General features: G+C 46.4%; 1 non-coding gene across 1 annotated transcript; it reads right to left on the minus strand.

Moving 5' to 3' along the window:
* Positions 1-4018: 4018 nt before the first annotated feature.
* TRNAM-CAU (transfer RNA methionine (anticodon CAU)) lies at positions 4019-4092 on the minus strand. Its single transcript has one exon. It is a non-coding gene; the product is annotated as a tRNA-Met (tRNA).
* Positions 4093-19786: the final 15694 nt, after the last annotated feature.

Here is a 19786-nt window from a genome sequence, read left to right on the forward strand (position 1 = left end):
TTTTTTTTTTTTTGAGGAAGATTATCCCTGAGCTAACATCTGTTGCCAAACTTCCTCCTTTTTCCCTTTTTCTCCCCAAAGCCCCAGTAGATAGTTGTATGTCATAGTTGTACATCCTTCTAGTTGCTCTATGTGGGACACCGTCTCAGCATGGCTTGATGAGCGGTACCTAGGTCCGCACCCAGGACCCCAACTGGTGAACCCGGGCCACGGAAGCAGAGCGTGTGAACTTAACTGCTACGTCACCGGCCGGCCCAGAAACACCTAGTTCTTGCCGATGAATCACGAGTGAAGAATGTGTCTCATTTCTGGGCCAAGGCTAAAGGAGTAGGGGTGTCCCCTCCAGGTTCTCTGTCCCCTTCTACCAGCTCAAGGCAGATGATGTGGAGGCCCTGGTGGACTGCAGAACCACGAGGTGGAAGCATCCTGTGTCCACGAAGCAAACGTGGAGAAGAGGTGCCCACGTTGGACAGTTGTGTGGAAGAGAAATAAACTTGTCTTTGAGCTGTTACACATTTTGGAGTCTATTTGTTCCTACAGTCCTGGAAACAGCAAACTTTTACCTAAAGGGCCAGGTAGTAAACATTTCAGCTTTGCCATATGGTTTTTGGCCCACCTGCTCAACGTGGCTACTGCAGCAGGAAAGCAGCCACAGACGATACATGAATGAGTGCATGTGACTGTGTTCCAATAAAATTTTATTTCTACAGACGCAGCGGGCCAGATTTGGTCTGCTGACCCCCGCTGTAGCCAGTGTGCCTCTATATAATATAAGTAATTAGCGTCCATTTAAAAATATGATGCAGAGGGTAGAAGCCAACAGTAGATCTATTCTACTTCGTTAGTTACAAATAGACTCCAAAATTTATAATGAGTGTCTATTGACGGATGAATGGATAAACAAAATGTGATTTTATATAAATAATGGGATATTATTCAGCTTTTAAAACAAAGGAAATTCTGACACACGCTACAATATGAATGAACCTTGAAGACATGAGGCTAAGTGAAATAAGCCAATCACAAAAGGACAAATATTGTATGATTCCACTCATAAGAGGTACTTAGGGAGGTCATTCATAGAGACAGACAGTGGAGTGGTGGTTACAAGGGTCCAAGGGGAGGGGGAAATGGCAGCTTAGTGTTTAATGGGTACAGAGTTTCCGTTTTGCAAGATGAAAAAGGTTCTGTGGATGGATGGTGGTGATGGTTGCACGACAACGTGGATGCACTTAATGCCTCTGAACTGTGCACTTCAAAATAGTTAAGATGGTAAATTTTATGTTATGTGTATTTTACACAATTAAAAAAGAAAAAAGCTAGGGAATTATAAAGATCAAATTCAGAATAGTAGTAATCTCTGGGGAGGGAGGTAGAGAAATTGGATCATAAAGGGAGGAAAAGGGAGCTCCAACTCTATCTGAAATGTTCTTTTCTTCAAAAATAAAGTTCATCGAAATTAAAAATGAGTACCTCAAAGGAGACCATCAAGAAAGTGAACAGACAACCCACGGAATGGGAGAAAACATTTGCAAATCATATTTCTGGTAGGGGACTTATATCCAAAATATATAAAGAATTCTTACAACTCAACAATAAAAAGACAAGTAAACCAATTTTTAAAAGGGCAAAGGATTTAAATAGACATTTCTCCAAAGAAGGCATACAAATGGCCAATAAGTACAAGAAAGGATGCTCACCATCATTAGGGACATGCAAACCAAACCCACAGTGAGATGTCACCTCACACCTGCCAGGATGGCTAGACTAAAAAGGACAGACACTAACAAGTGTCAGTGAGGATGTAAGGAAATTGGGACCCCCATACATTGCTGGTGGGATCGTAAATGCTGCAGTTGCTTTGAAAATCAGTTTGGTAGCTCTTCAAAATGCTAAACATAGAGTTATCATATGACCCAGCAATTCCCCTCCTGGGTATATGTCCAAGAGAACTGAAAACAAAGGCACATAAGTTGAGAGCGTAATAATTGGGAGTGGTAAAGTAAAAGAATTCTAATTTTCGGGAAAGAAGGTAAAATGAATAGTAGCCTTGATAAGTCAAGGAATAGCATCGTAATTTCAAGGTTAATTACTAAAAGAATACTAAATCAGGGTACAGCTTCCAAATTAATAGAGGGAAAATACTGGAATAATAGACTATAATGATATATAATATTAATTTATTATTTGTATTTATAATTAATATAATTTTATTATTAACTCATTATTAATTAAACAATTATATTGTTTAATTTGATATTAATCTATTATTAATATAAATAGTATTATACAATAATAATAAAGCAACCCAAAAGAAGAGAAGAAAGGAAAGCAAAGCAACATCAAGCAGAACAAAAAGAAAAACCCTATTTAATGGTAGGGTTTAAATGGTAGATTTAAATCCAAATATATCAATAATTATATTAAATGTAAACTGAATTATATTAAATGTAAATTGTATTAAATGTAAAAAATTAAATTATATTAAATGTAAATTTACATTAAATTATATTAAATGTAAAAATTAAGTATAAAAAATTAAATTTTAAATTATATTAAGTTAAAAGTGAATTAAAATTAAATTTAAATTATATTAAATATAAAAAATATTAAATGTAAATTATATTAAATGTAAATCAGTAATTATATTAAATGTAAATTAGCAATTATAGTAAATGTAAATAAAATTAAATTAAATGTATATTAAGTCAGTAATTACATTAAATTTTCCTATTAATCTATAGAGATTATCTAACTGGATTAAAGAAATCTCAAGTAGATGTGTTTAAAAGAGACATATTAAAACATAAGGATACAGAAAGTATGAAAATAAAGAATAGAAAAAGATATTTCATGTGCAAACTAAATGAAAGCAAACTGATGATATTATATTAACACTAAACCACATAATACTCTAAAATAAAAAACAACATTTGCAATAAAGGGGAACTCTTCATAAGTGTTCAATTCAGGTTCAATTCACCAGGAAGATAGAAGAATTCTACGTTTTATGCATTTCTTACCATAGCCTCAAAATATATAAAGAAAAATTGATAAAAATAGACAAATCTATCTCTCTCAGTAACCAAGAGTTCAAACAGACAAAAAATTAATAAGACTATAGAAGGTTAAAAAAAGAATACAGAAGATTTGAATAACATGATTAGAAAACAGTACAATGCATACAACTATTACAGAATACATATCTTTTTTCCACATACACAAACCATTTACAAAACTTGACCATATCCTGAGCCATAAATTTCAGAGGATTTACCTCTGACAGAATATATTCTATGACCACAATGCAGTTAAATTAGAAATGAATAATAAAAAGAAAACTAGAAATTTCCCGATTTTGGAAATTAAGAAATCCACTTTTAAATAACTAAAAGACTAAATCACAAAGTAATTGGAAGCTATTGTAAACCGAATAATCAAAAACTGAAGGATTCAGTTAAAGCTATGGTTAGAGCTTGGCCATTCCTGGGTCATCAGTGCCACGCCCCACCTTGCTCTCCTGGGCCACGTGGGGACCAGCCCTGCCTGCCTAGGTCTTCCTGGCTCTTGAAAGCCGGGCCTGGAAGAGCGAAGATACAGGGTCTCCGGAGACAGCCGGAAAAGAACGTGGAGACATGGCCTTGAGAAGATCGGAAGTGGTGTGGGAGACTGATTTTCACAGATGTTGCAAAAGGAACTGAACCGCTCAGCAAAGCTGTGCCCATTTCCCCGCAGTCGCGCCAACACTGCGTGTTTTCCCACTTAGGGTTTTTATCCTTGGGAGAGGGGATAGTGGTCATTCCTTGTGGATGCGGCTTGTGTTTCTTTTGCTACGAAGGAAGTTGAACGATCTGTGTGTGAACCTAAGCATTTACTGACACAGCCCTCCGGCAGCAACCTGCTGGGGACATCCATCCCCGGGGCGGGGTGGGGGATCCCTCTACCGGCCTGGCCCACAGAGCCTGTAAGTGGCATAGTCGAACGTTTATTTCCTTTAAACACCACAGCAAAACATCCGTGCCCTCTCTGAGGGCTCGAACTCAGGACCTTCAGATTATGAGACTGACGCGCTGCCCGCTGCGCTAAGAGGGCCGCTGGGAATCACCCCTTCGTTATCACTCAAGGGAAAGTACCTGCAGCCCCTTCCGCTGGCAGAGCCGTCTCCGCAGCGTCGCTCTCTCCCGGTGGAGACGCGGCGGGTTCTCGGCCTCCCGCGGGCCCGAGGCCGCAGGCCCGTGCGGAAACGTGGGGACATTTGGGGATACGTGGGGAAGGAGGGTCGCTCTTCCGGGAGAGGAGCGGTCTCGGCAGAGGGAACGTGCCCCCGCAGCCCCAGCGTGCACGGAGCGCAGCCCGTGCGGACCCGGATCGAGCGCCGCGGGTCCCCGGGGAGGAGGGGGACGCGGTACAGCCGCCTGCCCGGGGCCCTCGCGGCCAGGGAGGGCGCTGCCCGGTGGGCTTCGGAAGGGTGGGCTGGAGTGGGCGTGGCCGACCATCGCGAGGGCGCGGCGGGTGCGCTCCGGGACGCCGGCAACGCGCGCCAGGCTTCGGCGTACGGGTGGGGGTGCCGAGGACGGAAGCGCACGGAGGCCGGTGCACGTGGCCCTCCGCGCTGAGGGCGTCAGTCCTGACGGCCGCCGTGGCTTGAGCGCGCAGGAGAGGAGCTCAGGCTCGCGTTGCACACAAACGGCGCGTGTCCGGGTGGACGGAGGCTGAAGGGGGCGACACCGACTGCGGGTGGGCGCCAGGGGGCGCCCCTGAGCAAGGGTGGGTAGGGCCCTGGGGAGCAGCGGTGGGGGCTGGATGAGGAGGAGCCAGGGGCTGAAAGGAGTTTGGGGCGTGAAATCTCCAGGCCCTGGTGGGGTGGGGTGATTAGGGCTGGGGATGAGGTCAGAGAAGGGAGAGAAGATTGCAGAAGACTCTTGGATGTGAATTCAGTAGGAAAAGGGAGGAAAGAAACTATGGTTACTCTGGACTTGGCAGCTTATTCATTTATTAGACCCTGCGATTTTGTTTTCTCTTCTCTTTTAAATAATTTTGCTTCGTCATTACATAGGGGCATCTCATCTCGAAGAGCAGGAGAGTAGCGCCATTCCCTTTGAGCAGGGTTTCAAATTTTGTTTACAAGAATGGAGGGCACGTGGATGGATGGGCAGAACATATAACCGTCTCTAAGACAGCATTCCTTCCTTACTCCTTCAGGGAAATTTCTGCTGCAGATGGCCAGGAGGGATGGCTACCAAGAAATCAGTATCCCATCCCACTTACCCAGCGATTACTCTGGAATAGGATGACTGCCTTAGACTTGCCAGCTTATTCCTTCTCTCCGCCCTTGGGGAATTCTTGTTTTCACCAGAGTAACACTGTATTTTCCTATCTGGTCAGACTAGTCCCTTCTGCCCACTTGCCCCTTCCAGGGTTTTGGTGCTCAATTGGAAACAAGCTCCAGGTCCTCTCTTGTACAGCTGTTCACACTGATTCCCTCTTCCTCCTCTGATTTCCTGGGGCGCTTGGTGACTGTGGTGCATCCTGTGGTACCAGGTCGTTCTCATTTGTTTCCTATGTGTCAGTCCTGTCTCCTCCGTTGGCTGCACCCAGTCTTGAGGGGCTCCTCATTGCCTCTGGGGAAATATTCCTCAGGGCCCTGCAATGATAAGACTGACCCTCAGCCTCTCAGCTTTACATGGGAGCCCATGTGGCTCTCCTAGCAGGATGAGACTGGTTATGCACTGTCCTGCAGAGCCTTCCTGCCTCCCATCCTTTGCTCCTGCCTTCCTCTCACCTATCCACTTATCCTAATCTGATGTCAGTCATCCACCAGCTCCCTCCTTCCTGGGCTCCTCTTGCACACTGGCCCAGAACTAGCAGAAGTTTCTTTCTCCATCACTTCTTTGCACCCTTACTCTTCCCCTGAGATCATTTCTCTTTCTTCAGGCAGAGGTTGGTTTGGAATTTTCTGGATCCTCTGCAGCAGGTACACAAGCACTAGTTTTAGCTTATTGATTTCTGAAATGTGCAGGTTGTAGACAGGACTATATGGGACTCAGATATCTGAGGGTTTGGTGTTGGGGTTGGGTATGTGAAGTAGGATGAGTGGTGAGAACTGCAGGAGATGTGGCCAAGGCCAGAGAGGGGAGGACCTGTGCGAAGAGGCAGTTGCGCCCAGGAAGGGGGGCATTGTAAGGAGTCGGATGTTGGAGACCCCATAGGACTTTGGTGGGGAGGGAGTGAGGAGCTGAGGGGAAGAGCAGGCACCAGGGAATGTGAGGGGAGGCGCTGGCCCTGCCTTCTCTCTTTCCCTGGGGGGTTCTTACCATCTTCTTCATTACAGAAATCTTTCTCTCTTCACGTTGAGCTCAGCTGTGATGTCCACCACAAGTCTCTCCCTCGATTCTTTAGTTCCATCCTCCCTCTATCCCCTTCTCCAGCTCTCTGCTCACCACAGATTTTGTCTGAGACACCCAACAAGTCATCAACTTCATGGGGACAGACAGGGGCATCTTCTCATATTCTGTTTCCACTGCATCCATTCCAGTGCCTCTTACATGAAAAGCCATCTCTTTCCATGTGTTTTTTGAGTCAATGATTTCAGGGACGCAGCGAGAGGAAAAACTGCTTTGTGTGTGCTGGGCCTCTGATGTGACTTCATCAACAGGGTCCTGGGGATTCCACAGGGGGATACTGGTAAGAAAGGACACACCCCCAGGGAGAGACAGAGTCATGAAATCCACCATCATGCAGAGCGAAGATGCCCAGGACTCCGGACAGGGACGCCTGCAGTTTTCCAGCCCTTCCTCCAGGGGGCAGTGTTGCATTGCCTCTAAAGCCCAAATGCATTTCCATGGATGCAAAGCGGTCTGCCTAGGAGACCCGGACTCTGGTCTCAGCCGGACAGTGACTGGCTGCATGATCTTGAGAAAGTCTCTTCCCTCTCTGGGTTTGTTGCTCCTCAATGAAACAACAGAGTCAGTTCCTTCCAGCCCATTCTAGGACACCAGCATTCAGTAATTTCACCTTGGGCTATGGCCATGCAACATGGAAAGTGGGGATGAGTGCTGTGCTTTCTACGTCTCACAGTGCCCTTGGAAGACCAGGGCCTTGGAATCAGCTGTGCATGGCTGCTGGAGTGAGGCGCCTCTGTTCACGCAGGTCTGCCATAATTGGTTGTCTCAACCTGTCTGTTCCCATAAAACAGTCATCAGACCTGAATCTACCTCACTGGGCCACTGGAAGATGAAGGGAGATATTATTCTAGAGAGTGCAGAATACGCGCAGCCCAGAAAGGTAGCTGTGGTGACAGTTACTCATCACTTGGTGGTTTGACCACTCTGAGCTGGAGGACTCCTCCTGGCCTTGCTGAGCCCTCCCTACTCACTGCCTGGGGTGGAGGGTCCAGCTGTTCTTCTGGGGAGTAGGAGCAGCCCCTGAGCTGCCAGATGCCAGTCCCATCTGTTATGTTCCCCTGGTTCCCAAACCTGGTGCACACTGGAATAACTGAGGAACGCTTGCTAATCATCCACAGAAAAGGATTTATTTCCAGTATGAAATAAATTTCTAAGTCCTTTATACTTATAGAGCTGGTGGGAGCTAAACTAAGAAGGTCAATCTATAGGAGGAAGCAGTTTAGGCAGTGGTCTTTATAGTGGGCAGACAGTTTTTTTAAACTCCAAACCACAGATTGTTGTCTGTATATGCCCTCTTGGGCAAAAGGAAGTTCTTACTCGGGGATAGTATGCATTGTATTTTCTCAGTAGGTCTAAGGGCAATCATAGGTGGAAGGACTCGGGGGCACAAGAGGTCCTCCCAGGTGGGGTGGGCATCTTTGTCTTGATGTGATCATAGAAATCATGGAAACAACAGGTGGCCTGTGACATCCTGCTCCTTAGAAGAGAAAAGTTTCTTGCAGTTATTGGTGGGACCCCAGCTGTACCATCTGGGAGGTACACCGTACACTGGAGGCCTCAGATGACCCCTAGGAACTGGTGTTGGGACTTCTGGTCCAGGCTGGGCTCCTTCAGCAAGAAGAGGAAGACCTCATAGGTTGGCATAATGCTGGTGTCGGGAGGAAGTCTTACCCTGTTTTGGTGGTTGGGCCAGAGAGTTCTGGTCGTTGAGGGCATCTTCCAGGAAGTTTCTGATGAGTGCTTACTTCTTGGAGCTGTTTTGAGGGACATGGTTTGTTGATATTAAAGTTCATATGGAAAGTAAACCTGCTAGAATAGCAGGGAAACATCAAAACAAAAGACATTAAAATAGACTGTAAAGCCTCTGTAATTAGAACCGTGTGGCCTTGGCACAGACCAATGGAATAGAAGAGAAAGGGCAGAAATAGACCTCAGTACAAATGGAAATTTAGTGTATGACCAAAGTGGTATCTCAAATCTCAGAGGTAATGATGGACTTTTTAATAAATGGTGCTGGGGCAGCTGGGTAGTCATTTCAAAAAAGATAAATTTATAGCTCACATCATGTAGAAGAATAAACTCAAATGGATCATGAATACAAACGTAAAAAATGAAACCGTATAAGTACTAGCGAAAAAAGATATAGGTGAATTCCTCTTAATCTCAGTGTAAGGAAAGGATTTCAAACCATGACTCAGAGTCCAGAGGCAATTAAATGAAATACTGGCAAATTGGACATGGCAAAAACCACCATAAACAAAGTCAAAAGACAACTGAAAAATTGAGAGAAAATATTTGCAACACATAAGACAGACAAAGGGCTAAAATCCCTAATACGTGGAGAACTCTTAAAAATTGAGGGACAGAGGATGAAATATTCAAAAGAAAAATGAGAAAAGATTTGAACAGACAATTCATATGCTCACACACAGATCAAAATGGTCCTTAATCATATGAAAAGATATCCAAGCACACTCATAGAGACACGCAAATTAAATCAACCCCCACATACTCTTTCCCACCTCTCTGAATGGCAAAAATTAGGACAATTTTCTGCTGGCGAGGCTGTGAAGAAACAGGCACTCCATCAATCGCTGGTGGGAATGCAAAAGGATATGAGCCTTTTGGGGGGAATTTGGCAGGATCTAACAAAACTACAAGGCACTTACCTTTTGACCTGGCCACCCAACATTTACGAATTTACCCTTAAGATACATCTTCAAGGGGCCGGCCCGGTGGCGAAAGCGGTTAAGTGCGCGCGCTCCGCTGCGGCGGCCCGGGGTTCGCTGGGTCGGAACCCCGGGCGCGCACCGAAGTACTGCTTGGTAAGCCATGCTGTGGCAGCGTCCCATATAAAGTGGAGGAAGATAGGCACCGATGTTAGCCCAGGGCTGTCTTCCTCAGCAAAAAAAAAAAAAAAAGAGGAGGATTGGCGGATGTTAGCTCAGGGCTGATCTCCTCACACAAAAACAAAAACAAAAAAAAAAAGATACATCTTCAAAAATACAAAAATCCATGTGCACAAGGTTATTTATTGCAGTATTATTTGTAATATTGGAAATAACTGACATGCCCATATGTAGGGAGCCGCTGAATAAACTATAGTACGTCTACACAAAGGTGTACTATGTAGTTGTGATAAAAAATAAGGAAGATTTGAAACTATAAAACTCATAGAAGAAAATATAGGCAACACACTATTTGACATTGGTTTTAAAGGAATCTTTTCGGATGACATGCCTACTCAGACTAGGGAAACTAAAGAAAAAATAAACAAGTGGGACTTTATCAGATTAAAGAGCTTTTATAAGACAAATGAAACCAGAATCAAGATGAACAGACAACCAACCAGCTGGGAGAGAATATTTGCAAAACATACATCTGACAAGGGGTTGATCTCCATAGTATATAAAGAACTCACACAACTGAACAACAAGAAAACAAACAACTCGATCAAAAAATGGGCAGAGGAAATGAACAGACTCTTGTCCAAGGAAGATATACAGATGGCCAATAGGCACATGAAAAGATGCTCAACATCACTAATCATCAGGGAAATGCAAATCAAAACAACACTAAGATACCACCTCACGCCTGTTAGAATGGCTATAATCACCAAGACAAAAAACAACAAATGTTGGAGAGGATGTGGAGAAACAGGAACCCTCATACACAGCTGGTGGGAATGCAAATTGGTGCAGCCTCTATGGAAAACGGTATGGAGATTCCTCAAAGAATTAAAAATAGAGATGCCCTATGACCCAGCCATCCCACTACTGGGAATCTATCCAACGCACCTGAAATCAACAATCCAAAGAGGCTTATGCACCCCTATGTTCATTGCAGCATTATTCACCATAGCCAAGAAGTGGAAGCAACCTAAGTGTCCCTCGACTGATGATTGGATTAAGAAAATGTGGTATATATATACAATGGAATACTACTCAGCCATAAAAAAGACAAAATCGTCCCATTTGCAACAACATGGATGGGCCTGGAGCGTATTATGTTAAGTGAAATAAGCCAGAAAGAGAAAGACAAACACCGTATGATCTCACTCATATGTGGAATATAAACCAACACATGGACAGAGAAAACTGGACTGTGGTTACCAAGGGCAGTGGGGGTGGGGGGTGGGCACAAGGGGTGAAGGGAGTCATATATATGGTGATGGACAAACAAAAATGTACAACCCAAAATTTCACAATGTTAGAAACCATTAAAACATCAATAAAAAAATAATAATAAAAAAAATAAGGAAGATTTATATGAACTGATATGTGGTAAATGCCAGGATATACTGTTAAGTGAAAAAATCAAAGTACAGAATAAGATCTATAGTTTACATGTAAAAAAGAAGGGGTTATAAAAATATCCATGTCTCCACTCCTTTGTGCAAAAAGAAATACAAGAGGGATACACTGGAAACCATGAAATTAGTCACCTATAGGATGTGGGTGGAAAAAATGGGTGAATAGGAATGGGGTAGAGGAAGAAGGTGGGGTGATATTTCTCTTTGTGCGCATTTTCATATAGTTCTGACATTTGGAAACATGGTCATGTAGTTGAAATCAACCAGGATGTGGTGCCATCTAAAATGGAATAAAAAAGTAAGCCATGAACCTGACTGTACGCCAGATGAATAATGTAACCACACTGAAGGGAGTGGGGAAGAAAATAACTCCCCCATGTAACTTGTGTAAACAGTATTTCTATGGGATAATGTAAGGCTGAAAACAAAAGGAGCTGTACATAGATGTACTTTAGTTAGTAAACTTGTTTTTCGCAGGGGAATAGTTTAGCATTTTTGAAAATCTTTTACATATATTCTAGGATCAAGCAAATAAGTACATTGCGGTAGAGAGGCAAGTTTCTCTCTGATGGAGAAAGGAGTTACAGATATGGAAAGGAGGAAGGCTAGAATGAATCCTTGGTGTTGGGTTGGAATCAAAGGTATCAGGGTGAACTCCTGGTTGCTGTAGTGCCGGGAAGTTAGGAAGTGCTCACAAAATGATGGGGGCATGCCACAGGGACACAGGAGCTACCTTGAAAGTGCTCCCAATGCCAAGTCTGGGCTAGTTTTGGCAACAAAATAACTATTGATAATAATGGATTATAACTCACAGAATAAAATTAAATATCTATGATTCCATTCTGATGTAAATAAATAATTGGCTATGTATCCATATATATGTATGTAGATATTATGTGTATATTATCTATATCCCTATATATGGAGAGAGAGAGAGACAGGATAGCTCTTTCTTATAGTAGATTTCTAGTTAATTGGAATGATAGAAATAGAAAATTGCCATTTGGCAAACAGCACAGTAATAATTATGACAGGCAAGAATCATCAATGGGAAAAACTGTAATTCTTTTTTTTAATTTTTTTTAAAAACTGTAATTCTACAGCGGAGAAACCTGGCAGATATCACCTTTCCCAAGTCAACAAAGTTAACATCAGCAATAATGGTACATGTCGATGTGATGTACTGAGGAGAGAACATCAGTTCTGTGTTATTCTTGCCCCCAATGCACAATCTGGATTTATTTACAAGGAAATAGTAGATGAACCCACATCGAGGACATTCTACAAAATTACTGGCCAGTGCTCTTCCAGAGTGTCAAGGTCATGTGAAAGTCAAAGACCATGGACTGTCTTGGTGGAGCAGTCTAAGGAGACTGACAACTGAGAGCCGTGTGAGATCCTGGATTGGCTCCTGGGACATGGAAAGGCCATCAATGGGCAACTGGCTAAATTTGAGTGAAGTCTGTAGATGAGTTAATGCATCAGTGTTAATTTTCTGGTTTTGATCATTGCATTACAGTTATTTAAGTTGTTAACATCTGGGGAAGCTGGATGAAGGATACATGGGAACTTTATTATTCCCAAACTGTTTTATAAGTCTGAAAATTACTTTAAAAGGAAAAGTTAAAAATCAAAAACAAATGAATAAAAATAGAAGCCCTCGGCCTTACTTGGATTCAGTGTCTTCCAAATGGGCTTGGAGGATTGTACTTTTAACAAACTTCCTAGGTGTTTCCAGTATTCAGGTGTAAATTCCCCTGGATCAGGTGACCTTTAACGTCTCCTTCATTCATTAGTTCAAGAAATATTTGAATGGTCAACCCATGTCAGTGGGTGGAAACAGAATAAACAAATGAATCAGTAAAAACACAGCAGGTGTGATGTGTGCATGGCAAGGGGCTGAGTGACCTGGGCTGTGGGTGTGGGCAATTTTATAAGTTTCTACGTCAGAAAATACATATACCTTCCATGCTGTTAATTTTTTTTAATCAAATGCTCCCTATAAATCAGACACTTTCTGCTTTAACTAAATCCCAAAATTCATTTACTCAAAACATGTTTATTAATGGTTTTGTGTGCCAGTTACTGTGATCAGTGCTGTGGGGACAAAAATAAGAAGACACAGTTCCTGCCCCCCAGGAGTTTAGGGTTCATGGGGTAAGTCACACACTGGGAACTAACTCTTACAGGGAGCAAAGTGTAGTGAAGCTTCATGGGGTTTGGATTTGACCTGGGCTTGCTGGAGGGCGGGATGAGCGGTTGGTCTGTTGGAATGTAGGGGAAGGGAACAATCTAAGAGGCAGTTGGGAGGCAGCTTTGAGCAGGGACGACCGTTGGAGGAATGAGAAGGCTGCTGGAGATGGATGGTTGGATGGTTGAGGGGAAAGTTTCAGATTTTAGAGGACCAGATGAATGATGTTGCCGTGAGCCAAAACAGGGGAGCTGGGAGGAAATGCTGATTTGAGAGAGAGGTAAGTCCTATATTTACTGCGCTTGGGTCTGTAAAATGCACCTGAGGGGCACCTGAGGACAGATTCCTGCTCTCCAGGATCCCACAGTTGGGGCGGGAGACCAGCACGGCCATGCTGAACTATAGAATAGTTCTAACGGATAGAATGAACTTAGTGCTCCAATGGAGGTACAAGAGATGAGCTGCCTGAGGCACAGGGGCCAGGGGCTTGGGGCTGGCTGGGTGTCCGGGGAAGACAGACATCCACTGGCCAGTGGATATATTCCACTCACCTTTGGAAAGGTGGTCTGTCGATCAAAGGAGAAGATGAAAGCTCAAAACAAAGAATTGAGATTAGCCCCCACGACTGTCAGAGGAGGAGTTATGAAGGGAGAAAGTGGCTCGAGGGTCGTGGAGGAGCCAAGGGGGAGTCCTGGGCAGTCTCACCTTGAAGCCATATGAAAGCATGCTTAGCAGAGGGGTGCTTGATCCAGTAACTTGTTTCAAACCCCTGTTTGACGTGGGAGCTCTGTCCTCGAGTTTCTCACCTTTAATTCGGGGAACAAATAGAACCTATCTCAAAGCAGTGTTGTAGGATCAAATGGGCTCATATATGTAAAGTGCTTTAATATATGCACAGTACCCAACAAATGCTACCATTAATTAGGGGGAAAGAAGAGACTGAAGGAGAAACTCAAGCAACTTGAGTTGCCCTGGGAAGAACAGGTTTTAAGAATGGAGTCATGATATCAAGCACCAGCGAGATGCCGGGTATGGAACATGTGTTATCACAGACAATTCTCACTGTAACCTTATGAGGGAGTTTCTATCCTCATCCTCACTCTATGATGTGATGTAACAAGCTCAAGGTCACAAGAGCATGACTTACATTTCCTGTTTGGATCTAGACCTTGAGGATTAAATGGCCTTTGAGTTAAAGGCCGGTTTACCTTGGAGATGGTCATTTTGAGGATGCCTTCCAAGGGTCAAGGCTCTACCAAATGCTGGTGACCTTGAGATGAACAAACCTTGAGCTAAGCCCTCAATGAGCTCCTGGGATGAGGGTTCCTGTAGCCCCTTCCTCCATTGCGCCATGTTCAATACACCCCAAAAGAGATCTCTTCTGCTCCCCTGGCTCAAACACCTTCCATGGCTCCTATGGTCTCCAGCCCAGGGACAGAATCAGCTCTACCCAGCAGTCCTCTGCCTGCTTTCAGGGCCTTGTCTGTGCTCTGAGCTACCGTCTCAACCCAGCTTTATCTCTCTTTGCTGCCCAACCTTTACCTGGTGCTGATCCCTTTCCTGCCCTATTCATACCCTCAGTTCATCTAGGTCTTTTGGCCTGAAATGTAGTCCCTTGAAATCCCTCCACCAGCCACTGAAATTTAACCCACCTCCCTCCAAGCCCAGCCTGCCGGAAGCCTTCCCTGGCTACAAATCCACACAGATCTCTTTCTCCTTTCTCTGCTTTCCTGGATTTAGAGATGATCTCACAGTGTGATTCAAGAGGAGAGGTGGTACTTGGCTGATACCATGTGTCTCTGTCCTGAGTTATATGTGAGGATGGAACTTCCTTGGGCCAGGAATGGCATCTAAACCATCTCTGAGATCCCCACAGTCCATGTGCTGAGAGCTATGGGGAAGATCCAAAACTCCACTGGACTCCTGCCACCACTTATTGCCATCTGGTGCCCAGGCCTAGCTCTGTGTTGGAGGAGCAGGGTGCTGTGGGAGTAAGAGCACTGCAAGTCAGGGGCTTGAGGTCTTTGCCATTCCGCCCAACGCATGGCCAATAACCTTGAACAAATGGGTTTTTCCCTCCAGGCTTCAGTCTCTGCATCTATAAACTATAGATATGGCATTGGACTGGACTCCTCCCAAGGGCCCTTCTTTAATATGCACATGAGTCTCCTGGAGATCTTGTTAAAGTGCAGGTTCTGATTCAACAGGTTTGGGGTGGGTCCTGAGATTTTGCGTCTCTAACAAGCTCTCCGGTAGCTGGATACTGGTGGTCCTGTGTGCCACGCTTGGAGTTACAAAGGTCAAGCCCAGTGGTTCTCAGCTCTAGCTGAAAAGCAGAATGGTCTGAGAGGTTGCTGCCTCTCCTCCTCTACCTCTTTCCCCGTGTAAAAAATTAAAGTTCCTCTGGGGAGACGAAAAATCGTGATGCTAGGGTTGCACCCCAGGCCAATTAAATCAGAATTTCTGGGGATGGGAACCTGGCATCAGTGTTGTTTAAAGCTCTCTGGGTGGATCCAGTGTGCAGCCCAAGTTGGGAACCACCTCTCTACCTCTTGGGCAGAGAATTTAGACAAATGAGCTATTTTCAGGTAAAGCTTTTGTTTTCTGCTGCCCCCTGGTGGCCATATTGTTCCCACACAGTCAGATTCGTAGCTCAAGTTGATTTCCCAATCCAGATAGGACTATCTGAAAAATAAAGAAAATGGGGCCGGCCCTGTGGCTTAGCAGTTAAGTCCGCGTGCTCTGTTGCTCGCGGACCAGGTTTGGATCCCGGGCACGGACCGACGCACCGCTTGTCAGGCCATGCTGTGGTGGCCTCTCATATAAAAAATAGAGGAAGATGGGCACAGATGTTAGCCCAGGGCCAGTCTTCCTCAGCAAAAAGAGGAGGATTGGTATGGATGTTAGCTCAGGGCTGATCTTCCTCACAAAAAACAACAACAACAAAAAGAAAATAACGCTGCTGCCCAGGGTGAACTGGCACCCCGCTCCCCCAGGACCCATCCTGCATGAGTGGGATCTTCCACTGCCCCTATGCTGAGAAGAATTCCTTAAACAAGGGCCTGGGTCCCAGAGTCATGGCAGCCCGAATGAACTGGAAAACTCCAGGTGCACCTGGGGACAGGGAGGATCCAGGGGAGGAGGGAGGCCTGGAGGAGCAGCTGAGACAGCCGAGCCAGAGGCAGGAGCCTGGATCCCAGCATCAGTGCCAGCTGGAGCTGAGCAGGCTTGCAGAGAGGGTGTACCCCAGGGCGTTGACATGTCTGTGTTTCAGGACAATGACATCTTATACAAAAGCCCGTAGTGTGAACCGTAGGAAAGTAAAAGGTCTCTTATTGACCTTGAGGGGCTGGGGTGGCCATCAGAAGGCCTTGAGGCTGAGAAGAAAGGGGTTTTCTCAAAGGTCACTTAGTGGTTGAGTGACAGATTCAGGGGGAAGGCCCAGTTGCCTGGGCCCACCTTGTGCTCCATCCCGGCTCAGCTTGGAGCCCTGAGTTTATCATCAGGACCAACCCCCTGGCGAGCTTCCTTGGGGCCTGAGGTCAGCTGGGCACTGTTTGCTCACGCACTGCAGGGGGAGGAATTCTGCCCAGAAGAACCGAGGCAGACCCCAAGGGCAGGGGAGGCAGCGCCCGCAGCAGGGAGGGGTCCTGGGGCAGAACCCAGGGGCTCACGTGGGAGCAGTGGCGCCACCCTCCCCTGTTGGAGTGCAGGTTGATCACAGCTGCTGAGAGAGCCCAGGGCGACCTCTGTCCTGGGACTCTTTATAAGCACACTTTTTATTATGCCCCTTTCCTGCTTCCAACCTTGAGTGGCTCCCAACTGCCCACTGGGAAGTACTCCTCGATGTGCTATCCCACAGACTTGTCCTGAGCCTCCCTGCTCCAAGCCTTTGCTCTTAACAACTCCTCTCCATCCCACACACACAAATCCCACCACCATTGCCCATGGGGTTCATATCTCTTCCTCCCAACTCCTCTTGCCATTACAGCCCGGGCCCAGTCCCTCCTCTGGACTTGCAGAGAAACTTCTCTTGGCATGACTCCTTGGCACGTTTTCTCCTTCCCTGGGATGATTTCTCTTTCTTAGGGGCAAAGGATGGTTTAGACTTTGCTGAATCCTCTGCATAAGAAATATTTCCTGTGTGTTGAATTCTCAAGTGTCCAGACTGGACAGGCTTGAGCAGGATTCAGGAAACCGAGTGTTCATTGGCAGGGTCAAGGTCTGAGGGCTGGGAGAGCCACAGGAATCCCACCAGACAGGAACCTGGCCAGAGAGGGGAGTGGCAGCCAGGAGAGGTGGGTGGATTCTTGAGGTGGACAGCCACACTGACCCAGGGTGAGTTAGGAGGGAGAGAGGAAGAGGAAGCTGCCAGGACAATGGACAAGTGAGGAGGGGCATTGGCTATGTCTGTTCCCTCCCCCAGAAATGACTTTCCCCTCTTTCCACATCTGGTCTGTCTACCTCTATTTCCTCTTCCAAGCTCACCATGTCTGCCATTAGAGCCCGTATGATCCATTTTCTGTATACTTGGTCCCCCCTCACCTCCATCAAATCTTTCCTTCACTAAGTTTCCTTGGTTGTCTGCCTCACTCAAGAAACTCCACAGGGGCTGGAACAGTGTCTTGTTGTTTCTGGTCTCCAAAGTACCAGACCCAGTGGCTGGTCCGCAGAAAGCCATCAATCGATGATGCTGAGTGGACACATTCAGGGATGCAGCAAGAGAGAAAAAGTGTCTTGTACATGGAGGGCATGATTTTCCCATCAACAGGGATACTGGGTATTCCCCAGGGGTGGTCTAGAGCAAAAGGAGAAACTTTCCAGGAGGGATATGCCCTGAACCCAACCCTCAGCTTTCTTGGGCCAGGACCACAAGAAATCTGAAAGGTAGACCTAAGGTTTGGGTTGCTTAGCAATTAGACAGCAGGGGACACTCTGGCCCCCCCATCCCCCAGATTCCTATCCCTGGTGCCCTGGTCCTCTCTCTCTTGACCAGAAATGCTGACCCCAGGGACAGGATGCCCACAAGTGGAATTGCAGCAGCTCAGAGCCTAGGGCAGCTGGCTGGCTTCTCTCTGGGATGGATGTGGGGGAAGGAGACCCCATCTTCATAGCCTGCTCTCTATAGGGTGAGGAGTAAGAAGGTTCTGATGATGCCACCGGCTCACAAATGCACCGTGGCTGGGCCAAGAGCACAAGCCAAGTCCCTACCTCGCCACTGACCTTGACACCTTCACTTCCCCTCTCTGGGCCTGTTTCTCCTCCAGCATGTGGTGGAGTTCATGCCTTCCAGCCTGTCCTAGGGTATAGCGCATCCCCCAAATCGTTCTGAGCCGTGGTGCTGCTGTGCGGACCACCCATGCTTTGTGGCCCTTAGGGGACCAGAGTCATGGAAATCAACCTTTGCCTGCTGTGGGGACTGGTCCTAAGCTGGGCATTTTACATCCCCTTCCCAAAAGCCACCCATGCACAACTGGGGGGATGAGATGTCCAGTCGAGGAAAGGAGCTGAGGACCCTTAGGAGATGAGCCCAAGGAGGCTCCAGAAGTGGGCAATATGATGCTTTTCCCATAAGCTGCCAAAACACGCCAGACCATATGACGTGTTGATTCTGGCTACACGAGTGTCCCGTATCAGTCAGAAATACCCAGAGATGGGGTCCTCTGATGGCTCAGATACTGCTTGTCCCAGAGCAGGGCCGGGTGACAGAAAGGAATAGCAGGGTAGTGGGGCAGGCAGCTTAGCTTTAAAATAATGTTTACTCATTTAAAAAAATTGGTCTGGAGCACGTATAGCAGAGGGGTAACATCTTTTAAGTCTGGTTGGCTGCCGTTTTTCTGAAAAGAAAATTTAGATTTGGGTACATATATTTGCAAACTATAAGAAAAATGTGCCTCTGGACACAGTTTGCTTGAACGCAGTTTCTTGATTGTCACAGGCCTCCAGGGATGCGAAGGTGCCCTGCTGAGTGGCTTTCAACTAGAACTCAGCGCTCAGACTAAAGGGTGACCAGCAGGAAATGAGGACAGAGGAGAGCCCTGGGGCACGAATGTCCAAGCCGGGGTGTCAGTCCCAGCCAGAGGAGGAAAGTAAAGTTGGTCCCTGCATGACCACTAGCCCACCTGGTCCACAAGCAATCTCTTGCTATAGAACAAAAGAAGAGAGAGACTGAAGGAACCGAGGAGAGGTTTAATGGAGACAAAATAAGGAAATCCCAGGGACTCACCATTACTGTCATAAATTTCCAGTTATTGGCTGACTGCTGGCCCCTCAGCAGACCGTCTGAGTGGGCAATGTTGGGTGACTGTAAAAGCACAGGGGACGGGCCTTGGCGCTGACTTGCTTGCTCCCTAAATGAGCTACTCGTGCCGCTGGTCATGTTCACAGGTGAGCTTGGTTTGAGATGACAAGATGCTGGCAGATGGGAGGCTTCCCGCCTGGAGCTGGAGCTGGGAGCCCCCCAGGGCGGCACCTGTGGAGACCTGCACCTGCGGAGAGTCGGGGCAGGGGCCCTCTTCCCCAAGCCCGGTGTCCGCGTCCACGTCCACGCATCTGCCCGGAGAGCGCTGTCCTGGTGGGGGCAGTGTGCTAGGGCCGGCCAGGCGCCTTTGCTGACTTCCTCTCCCAGCGAGGGGAGGGCGGCTGAGGAGGAGTGTGTGAGCCCGATGGAAAGCCGGACTGGAATCGGAGCGCCCCCACTGGCTGGGATCCCTCTGTGCGGTTCGCAGTGGTCATGGAGTTCCTGGGCCATGTCTGAGGCTCTGCCACTCACTGGCTGTCACCTTGGAAAAGTTATCTAAACCTCTCTGTACCCCCATCTCCTTCTCTGTCACCTGGTGATCATCAGTCCTGACTCCATTGGATGGCTGTGAGGTTTAA

This window comes from Diceros bicornis, chromosome 32 (assembly GCF_020826845.1).
Source record: "Diceros bicornis minor isolate mBicDic1 chromosome 32, mDicBic1.mat.cur, whole genome shotgun sequence".
NCBI lineage: Eukaryota > Metazoa > Chordata > Mammalia > Perissodactyla > Rhinocerotidae > Diceros > Diceros bicornis.